General features: G+C 39.5%; 1 pseudogene; it reads right to left on the bottom strand.

Annotated features, from left to right (window-relative positions):
- Positions 1–6,502: 6,502 nt before the first annotated feature.
- LOC136322955 (ras-related C3 botulinum toxin substrate 1 pseudogene) lies at positions 6,503–6,970 on the bottom strand (annotated as a pseudogene).
- Between the last annotated feature and the right edge of the window lie 2,904 nt (positions 6,971–9,874).

Below are 9,874 nucleotides of genomic sequence, written 5' to 3'. Positions count from 1 at the left end.
CATTCAAAACCTAACACAAAACCTCTCCATTTACAACACAATGCTGTCATCTATCCTGAGCTGGTGCAAATTACACACAAGTATAAAAATCATATTTACGAAGTCTCTCTGTATGTTTAGCCCAAATTATAAAATGCCCTTTAAGCTTCCTAATAAAAGTGGCTTTCCTACACAGTATGTCTCTGCAAGCCAGGAAACTCCCACATTCCTCTCCCCTCACTCTCTACAGAAAGGAGATAGCAAGAAACCTAACTCTTTTTCCTAAAATATTAATATTAATTTTTCCATTCTTTGGTAGGAAGCCGTAACGATGGCCTTGCAGACTCAGGGACCTAAAGTCACCACACAGGATGGCCTGAAATGGAAACTTTCTAACTAAAAGCAGTTTATGGTGGGTAGTCATGTCCTAGAGAGGTATTTTCTCTACAGGGGACCCCTATCCTCTAGGACTGAGAGCCCAGATCTCTGCAGCCTCATCGTATTTATTGGTCTCTTTGCTCATATCTGTTGTCTTTTGCATCTACAATAAGGTACCTGATAACTGTAAAGTATTTTTCCCCCACCGAGGAAGAAGGAAGGGTGTAGCCACAAAGTGCGGATAAGCAAAAGCTTTATTTAGTACAGCTCATCTCGCCCGATGAGGTTCGCTGGTCTGGGAGACAGGGGCCAAAGAAGTCTCATGGAGGAAACCACATGGGGAAATTTAAAGGATTGTTAGGGTGGTCTAGCTAATATGATGTGGCAGAATTTCATTGGCTGGCAGACAGTCGCTCTTTTCCAAAGGACTCTTTGGGAAGTTTTTTTTGGTGCACATTTTTTTTGGTGTGGGTGGTTCCAGCCGGAGTTCCCAGGTCTGGTTCCTCACATGACCTTCCTCCATTGCCCACGACCTCACAATAACATGTCTTTGAAATGTAAGAGTGATCTTCTTTTCCTGCCTCCCCCCCCCCCCAGGGTGCAGCCACCCCCCACCAGAGCAGAAACCACAAATCCCCTCATTGTTATTGTTATCATGTTAATTGTGAACTGCTAATTATCTTATTCCCACCTATGTAAAAGAAGTACAGGTATATACATTTTTACTTTTTATCCAATCTCAGAGATTTCTCCACCTTGCTTTCTCCCACCTCCCTCATCTATCACTAATCCAATCAATGTCACATAACCCCCTTCCATCTCTGTGTAAAATAAGTGGTAATACCACCATTTTCAGGAGCACTTTCTCAATTCGTGGAGTCTTTGCTTCCCAGCAACTGTCGACAGTTTGGCTCAGGTAAACTCAAAAAATTCTTACAGGTTTGGTCATTTCTTACGTTGAAAATGTCCAGTCTCTCTCCCTCTCTCTATTTTAAAGTGAGAAGAGGGGAGAGAGAGACAGACTCCCACAATGTTAAGGAATGAACCTTTTTACAATGAAAAGGAGGACAAAAATAAATAGAAGAAAACATCATAAATAAAAGAAATATTTTATTCATTGCAACAATACACTAGAATATGATAAGTGCATAATAAAAACATCTGAACTATTTTATATTGTAATTATGCTTACATGCCTATTAATTTTTAATAATAATTGTAAGAAAAAAGTACTCACTTAGTAAAACTAAATATCAAACAAAACCACTAATTTGGAGTGATATTTGGGTGTATTTATCATTTTCTAATTAAAAAACATCTATGCATGTTTTATGCAACTATTTAATCAAAATGCATTATTAGTAGATATGGTTTGAAGTTAGATTTCCACTTTAAAACTCAAATTTGAGAAAATACTTGTAAATAAAATTATTCGTATTTGGAAATTATTAAATAGATAATGAATTAATAAAACGTGAATTGTGCTTACCTGTCTATGATTGAATATTTACTGAGAAAAAAATAATCATGAATCTACAATGTCATATGTGCCATTTCGTGTTTCAGTAAGAAGTAAACAAAGCCATTTGCATACTCGGTATATCACGCACTCTTTCAAGTTTTCCTGTGTGGAGTGCATACATCTCATAATCACATCTTGCTGCACTGTACTGATCTTGACGAATTGTCATGTCATACAAATACGTCACATCACACACAATGGATTGACTCTGCATTGATCAAATACAGACATTTACAGATTAGTCTTCCAATATCAAAAAGGAGGACATGTAGGAGGACACTTTTTAAGGGAGGGCAGAACAAACAAAAGAAGCACTGTCCTCCCTAAAGGACAATTGGTCACCTTAACAATGTGCCCCAACCAGGATCCACCCAGTAGACCCCGTCTGGGGCTGATGCTCAAATCAACCGAGCTATCCTCAGTGCCTGGGCCTGAGGCTTGAATCAATTGAGCCTCTGGCTATGGGAGAGGAAGAGAGAAAGGGGATGAAGGGGGAGAGAAGCAGATGGTCACTTCTCCTGTGTGCCCTGACTAGAAATCAAACCCGGGATGTCAATATGCCAGACCAATACTCAATTCACTTAACCAACTGGCCATGGCTGTCCAGTCTTGTTTAGTAGACATGTTCATAGGTGCTTGTGATATTTAACAGTTTATCTTTTGGATTTCAATAGTTTGTTTTGCAATAAATGTTCTGGTTTTTAAAAGAGATAGATAGATAGGTAGATAGATAGATAGATAGATAGATAGATAGATAGATAGATAGATAGATAAAATAGAGTCCTTTCACAGATTTGCAAAAAAAGCATTTCAGGAAACTCATGTATGGGAGGTTGAGGTTTTGTGGTAGAATTTATTTGGGTTGAAATGGAAGGCTATGCCCAGGTTTCTCATGTCTCATCTCTGTCTATCCTGCTGTGAAAGAAGTCTAGCCTTGTTTTCATTAAACCCAGAAGAAAGGCCAGTGTCCATAAATTCTGTGCCATTAGTTGAGTCCAGTTCAGTCCCTGTCCTCAACCGGCTAACTTAGTCTGTGTTCCCCGATGCATTCCAGTTGGAGCTGTGACCAGGTCTGTGCTTGAAACCTGCATGACTGCTATGGAGAGAAAACACAGGCACATAGTGGGTAAGTGCGTGTGTGTGTGAGAGAGAGATGGGCTTTTGTCAAACTCTGATTATATTATCTTGGGCTTGGGAAGAACCAGATGCCCTTTCAAACTAACCAATCACCTTCCCAATTCTTTGCAGGCTAGGTTGGGTCCTTTCCCTACCCCATCCATTTCCTGCATCTTCTGGGGTTCTGGGTCCCTTATCCAATCTCATCCTTTTCCCACGCTAGGATTCACCTCTTATTTTCTACTGCATATGCCTGAGAGTAGAAGCATCTCTCCTTGATTCATTTTTTTTATGATTCAAGGATTTATTAAGTCATACATGCAAAACAATACTGCTAATTACATTAGCAAATGATCATTGTAAAAGCACTCCACAATTCTGCAACTGTCAATTTAAAAAAATGTTGTTCTAGTGGTTGAAAGGTCTAATCTTGTATTCTTGCCAGTGGGTAAGTTGTACAAACTTTGTTAGCACGAGCTCGGGGTTTACAGAATCTCACACCCAAAGGAGCATTGTTAGAGCAACAGGGTGCACGTCCACACGGGTGAGGTAGAGAAGAGTCAGCACTAGTCAAGGTATAGTGCTGGGGTCTGGCAAAACAGTAATGTTAAGAAAGTTCATAGTTTAAGACAATGGTTCTCAAACTTTTTGAATTGGGGCTCACTTAAAATCCTACAAATAATTGTAGGTGCACTATATACAAATTTCTGAGAAATATGTTATAATAATTAAGTCAAACATTAAAGAAAAAATATAAAGTCCAAGCATGCTTTTATGGTAATTAAACAAAATAAATACGACAAAATTAAATTTATTCTGACATTAAAAAACATTTTTATGTTACATTTTCTGAGTTATCCTTTTTAGAATATATTAAAAAAAAGAGGAGTTAAATAATTTTTAAAAAGAAAAATATGGCCTGACCAGGAGGTGGCACAGTGGATAGAGCGTTGTACTGGGATGCAGAAGACCCAGGTTCGAGACCCCGAGGTTGCCAGCTTGAGCGCGGGCTCATCTGGTTTGAGCAAAACCCACCAGCTTGGACCCAAGGTTGTTGACTTGAGCAAGGGATTACTCGGTCTGCTGAAGGCCCACAGTCAATGCACATATGAGAAAGCAATCAATGAACAATTAAGGTGTCGCAATGAAAAACTGATGATTGATGCTTCTCATCTCTTTCCGTTCCTGTCTATCTCCCTCTCTGTCTCTGTAAAATAAAAAAATTAAAAAAGACAAAAATGTTATCTTTTTATATATATAGATATATAAAAGAGATACACTCTTAGTAAGATTTAGTAAATTCGGCAGGTCCCGGTGCAAATGTGTTAAGTTTTTCATTCTTGTGTTTATGAGAAACATGAGCCTGATGTGTCCTAGCAATTTCTTCAATGTTTGGGCATATATTTGAAAGGCAAACTCTCATTTCCTCATCAATACATTGAAGAATTCCTCTCTTTTTACTCTAACTGTGTTGAGTGCAGAAAAACCCCACCATATGTATCATCTTAACTTTACACCAAACAAAGGATAGAAGAAACTTGCCTCCAGTCTTTCTGGGGAGCATGGGGGGGGGTAGTGTAAACAATCCAGCACCACAGCTTAACAGCCTTTTGCAACCTAATCAGGCAAGTGAGGTGGGGTGTTAGGCAGACTGTCAGCTTACAGCCAATTCCCCACACCTCTGTCCCCAAAAACCTAAACTCCAAGAACTGTGTTGGTTTTTTGGTCCCCAACAGGCACATATTTCTCTGGAATACCATAGGGTGCACCTGGAAATCTTCTAGGGCTCACCAGTGTACCCTGGTGCACATTTTGTTTACCACTGGTTTAAGAATATGTAAATTTTTTTTTTTTTTGGTATATTTCTTAAGTTGGAAACGGGGAGGCAGGCAGACAGACTCCCACATGTGCCTAACCGGGATCCACCTGGCATGCCCACCAGGGGGCGATGCTCTGCCCATCTGGGGCATTGCTCTGTTGCAACCAGAGCCATTCTAGCGCCTGAGGCAGAGGCCACAGAGCCATCCTCAGCACCCGAGCCAACTTTGCTCCAATGGAGCCTTGGCTGTGGGAGGGGAAGAGAGAGACAGAAAGGAAGGAGAGGGGGAGGGTTAGAGAAGCAGATGGGCGCTTCTCCTGTGTGCCCTGGCCAGGAATCGAACCTGGGACTCCTGCACACCAGGCCGATGCTCTACCACTAAGCCAACAGGCCAGGGCAAAATATTTTTAAAACTGTAAAGATGCAACATGTGATTTTTACATCTAGTTACTAGAAAACTAAGGAAGCATTTATTAGCTTTGAATAGAGGAACATGAAAACAGAAATGCACTTTTACTAATCTACAAAAATACTTCTAATGCATTATCAAGAAAGATTTTAAAGTGCAAGGAGGCATACTGCTTGCTGAAAGGGGGTTCTATAAGAAAATCACTAAGTTGGCAACTATGGGAATGGCCAGTTTAGTGATGAATTAGTTAAATGCCTTATTTCAGGAAGAACGCAGATTTAAGAAAAAGGAAAGTGTCAGAGAACACTTACTGATTATCACCGACTTTCTTCACCATCTACCACATTGGACAGAAAAGAACCTTTTTAAAATTTTACCCGTGACATTTTTATTCTGTTTAATTATTATGTGTACAGTGTAGTGTAAGTTAATCTCTATTTCATATTTTGTCAAAATACTATCTTCATCCTTTGATCACATCAAGTGTCCCACACACTCCACCCCAGTGTGCCCATGGCTAGAGCAGAATACTTCAGAGGGAACACGTGAGCAAAGGTTCTCTTCAAAATCTCAGCAAAAGCTCATACACTAATTTTTTAAAAAAATAAATCTCACTACAAAATAAAAAAGATCTATCCAGAGAGTTGAGTTGTTACAGTCATTCCATTATGCTATACAGTACAATGTTAGGCAATGCGCATGGGTTGCTTAATTATCAACCCATTAAAAGGCAACATTTCGTAAAGGAGGCTGAACTGCTTGCCTGTGAAACTTGTTGGAAAGTGTCTGCCTTTCCTAACTTCAGAGCTACAGCGTCTCAAAGACGAAGGTCTTCAAACAGCTTAGTGTTCTTAGCACAACAATGCAATTTAGTTCACAAGGTATTTTGGCAACTCTTAATCTGAACAAGAATAGGGGCTTTTCAAAAATCAGGTTTTAAGAAAGCTTGTCATTTTAGGGCTAAATTTTCAATAGAATGTGAAAGTTTGAACTCTTCATACAAAACCTAAAAATTACTGATTGGTTTAAAATGGTTATATGGAAAAAAATGAATCTGTAACAAAAACTTGGCATTGAGTGCGAGGGCTCCATTGTTTTTGAGCAAAGCGTACAAAGGCTGGGGGGGGGGGTACAGGGCAGCAGGGAAGAGGGGCCCAGACATTTACTACAGTAGGCATTTTCTCTTCCTCTTCTTGACAGGAGGTGGGCAGAGAACGGCTCAAACAGCGTCATCAAACACTGCTTTGAGCCCTCGCTGCGTGAGAGCTGAGCACTCCAGCTATTTTATAGCACCGTTCTCCCTAGCGATGGCTAAGCCCTGCGGGTAGGTGATGGGTGTCAGCTTCTTCTTCAGTTTCTCAGTCATGTCTTTGTCATCTCTAAGGTCAAACTTAGTCCCCATGAGGATTATGGGAGTGTTGGGACAATGGTGTCGCACTTCAGAATACCACTTTACACGAACATTTTCAAATGACGCAGGACTCACAAGAGAAAAGCAAATTAAGAATTCAACTGTCTGCAGGTAGGAGAGGGGACGTAGCCTGTGATAATCTTGGCCAGCAGTATCCCATAAGCCCAGATTCACCGGTTTTCCATCTACCATAACATTGGCAGAATAGTTGTCAAAGACAGTGGGGGTATATTCTCCAGAAAATGCATTGGTTATATAACTAATCAGTAGGCAAGTTTTACCTACAGACCCGTCTCCCACCACCACACACTTGATGGCCTGCATCTAGGCCCTTCAGGCGGCCGGCGTTCAGGCGAGAAGCGGCTGGCTCTGGGCGCGGCGGGCGGCAGAGCGCGGGCTGCCGGGCCGCTGTCCACGCCGCCTCGCACTCGGCCAGCCGAAAGCTCAAACCCAGCAGCAGCAGCCACCACCCAAAGCTGGTTCTCTCCCTGCTTCATTTTGACTTCTGTTGTGCATGTCCAAAAGTTCTGTTGGGTCTTCTGGTTTCTATTGCACGTGTGCACAGCAGAAGAATTTCTCCTGCTCCAAGCGGTCCCCTGAAGAGCCTATGAATGCTGCAACCTCCTAGTAAAGCAGGCTTATTATCCAATCAATTCCCTAGTTTATTATGCTTAATAATGTCTGATTCCCCTTTCTCCCTTCCTTTATTAATATCCAGCTACCTTTATAGATAGATAGATGATAGATAGATGATAGATAGATAGATAGATAGAGGAAGAAATATTCAGTCTTGTTTATATTTCTCTCATCCTCTGCTTTTCTAAGTTAGTATTCTAGAATTAAGGGTTAGGAGTTCCTCTTAGCCATGTGCTGTTTTTTTGTCAATTTCTCCCATCCACTTTCCAGGCTGATGTCCCTAGTCCACCAGGTTAATTCACTCTGTTGGCTTCTGATGCTGCAGCCTAGAGGTGAACATCCAGTCCCTACCGATGAAGTCTAATCCAAAGGAAACTATCTATTTGAAGTTATGCTATACATGTGTTTATATTTTAATTTATAAATTTAAACTATTTAAATTTTATTTGATATATTATTTAGCATCTCTACATGTTTAAAAAAGGAATGTACATGTTTTATTGATATCAGTTTATTAGCCAGAAAATTGAGTTAACTTTAAACAATAATTTTATTTATTTATTTATTTATTTATTTATTTATTTATTTACAGAGACAAAGAGAGATTTAGATAGGGACAGACAGACTGGAACAGAGAGAGATGAGAAGCATCAAATCATCAGTTTTTCATTGCAACATCTTAGTTGTTCATTGATTGCTTTCTCATATGTGCCTTGACCGTGGGCCTACAGCAGACCGAGTAACCCCTTGCTGGAGCCAGCGACCTTGGGTCCAAGCTGGTGAGTTTTTGCTCAAACCAAATGAGCCCGCACTCAAGCTGGCAACCTTGGAGTCTTGAACCTGGGACCTCCACATCCCAGTCTGGTGCTCTATCCACTGCACCACCGCCTGGTCAGGCTAAACAATAAAATTTAATTAATTAATAACATACAATCTCCTTGTGAAAAAAATGAGTAACATTTGAAGGGAACCAAATTTTGCCATCCTGATACTGCTTTCTGGGATATTGATTTTAATATCTGGGATAGTATTAAGAAACACAACTCAAAAAACTTATGACTATCTTACCTTTGCTGCCTAAAAGAGTCAGACTGGTAAACATACTTGCAAGAAAAAAATCTTAGGATGTCATCTTGGGCTCATTTGAATGAACTATGATAAATAGATAACCCCTGTGGTCCATTGTTTCTGAGTTGCCTAGGAAGAACTTTCCTACCAGGTGTGTTCTGCTCTTTTCTCAACTATCTGTAAATTGTCCATTCTCACTTCTGAAACCTAGTCTCACCCCCCCCTCTTTCTCCTTTGTCCAAAATATCTTATATACACAATGTTGCCTCGCTGTTTCTGGAATTTTCATGCTTATGTGAATTCCTCATGTTCATGTAGTAAAATCTAGTATATTCTCCTTACATAAAAAGATATCATAGTAATGTATCTGTCACTTGCTTTTTCATGCAGCTGGATGCCATGGAGAGCTATCTAGTTTTTACAGTCCTTGTCTCATTCTTTTAACTCCTTCATAGCACATTGCATACATAGTTTGAATGTATACTTTCTCAGCCATTCTTCTGTTCATGGCTCAGTGCTTCCTGTTTTTCCTGACAAGGAACTCTGAGATGGGCATGCTTGTACATGTTTTCTTCTGCACAAGGGCCTGTTTTTTTCAAAAGTAGACACTGATATCTGGAATTGCTGGATCATAGCCTACCTGTATTTTTATTTTACTTAATATTGCCGAACTGACTGACCTTCAACATGCTGTATCAATTTTATATTCCCATTAGCAGTGTGTGCATGTTTTCCCACACCCACATTAATATTTCATTAATGTTTTTAGTTTTGCCAACGTAATGGTTGAAAATTATCTCAGTGTTCTAAGTATAATCAATTTCTCTTAATAACTGGTGAGGATCAGCTATCTTATGTTTATTGGCCAACCGTATTTATTTTCCTAGAAATAACTTATCCCATGTTTCCATTGGTTTATTTGAGTTTTCCTTTTTTTATCTTCCATTTTTTGTAAGAGTGCTTTATAGATCTAAATTCTAGTCCTTTCTGTGTTATACACATGGCAAATATTATCTCCTAATCTGTCACTTGTCTTTTAACCTTATTTAAACATGTTGTCTGTTATTCAAATTTATCAATCTTGTGACTTTGCTCATGATGCCATTTGTATTACAGAAGTTTTACATACTGTTCGAATGTACCAGTCTTGATGGAGTCAAAGTTATCATCTATTCCTTTATGGCATTTCCATTTAGGGTCTGGTATATAATGACTCCTAGTTTCTCAAAGTCATAAGCATATTCTCCTATATTTTCTTCTGATACATTTAGGGTTTTGTATTTTATGTTTGGGTCCTTAATCCCTCCAGAATTTTATTTTTATGAACAGTGTTAGGTAGAAAGTCTGACTTTATTTTTATCAAAACAAATATCAATTGTCCCAATTGCATTTACTGAATTGTTAATATTTCCCCCACTGAGAGAGGAAGTAACTATTGTACATATCACCCTAATTTGGGTGAACTAGCCATGCACAGGAATCACAGTTACTAAGAAAAAGCTCACATACAGCCTGCCGAAATTAGACAAAAACCCC

Source organism: Saccopteryx bilineata, chromosome 2 (genome assembly GCF_036850765.1).
Source record: "Saccopteryx bilineata isolate mSacBil1 chromosome 2, mSacBil1_pri_phased_curated, whole genome shotgun sequence".
Lineage (NCBI taxonomy): Eukaryota > Metazoa > Chordata > Mammalia > Chiroptera > Emballonuridae > Saccopteryx > Saccopteryx bilineata.
Note: the sequence above shows the minus strand (reverse complement) of the source record. Positions and strands in the feature narration are given on the sequence as shown.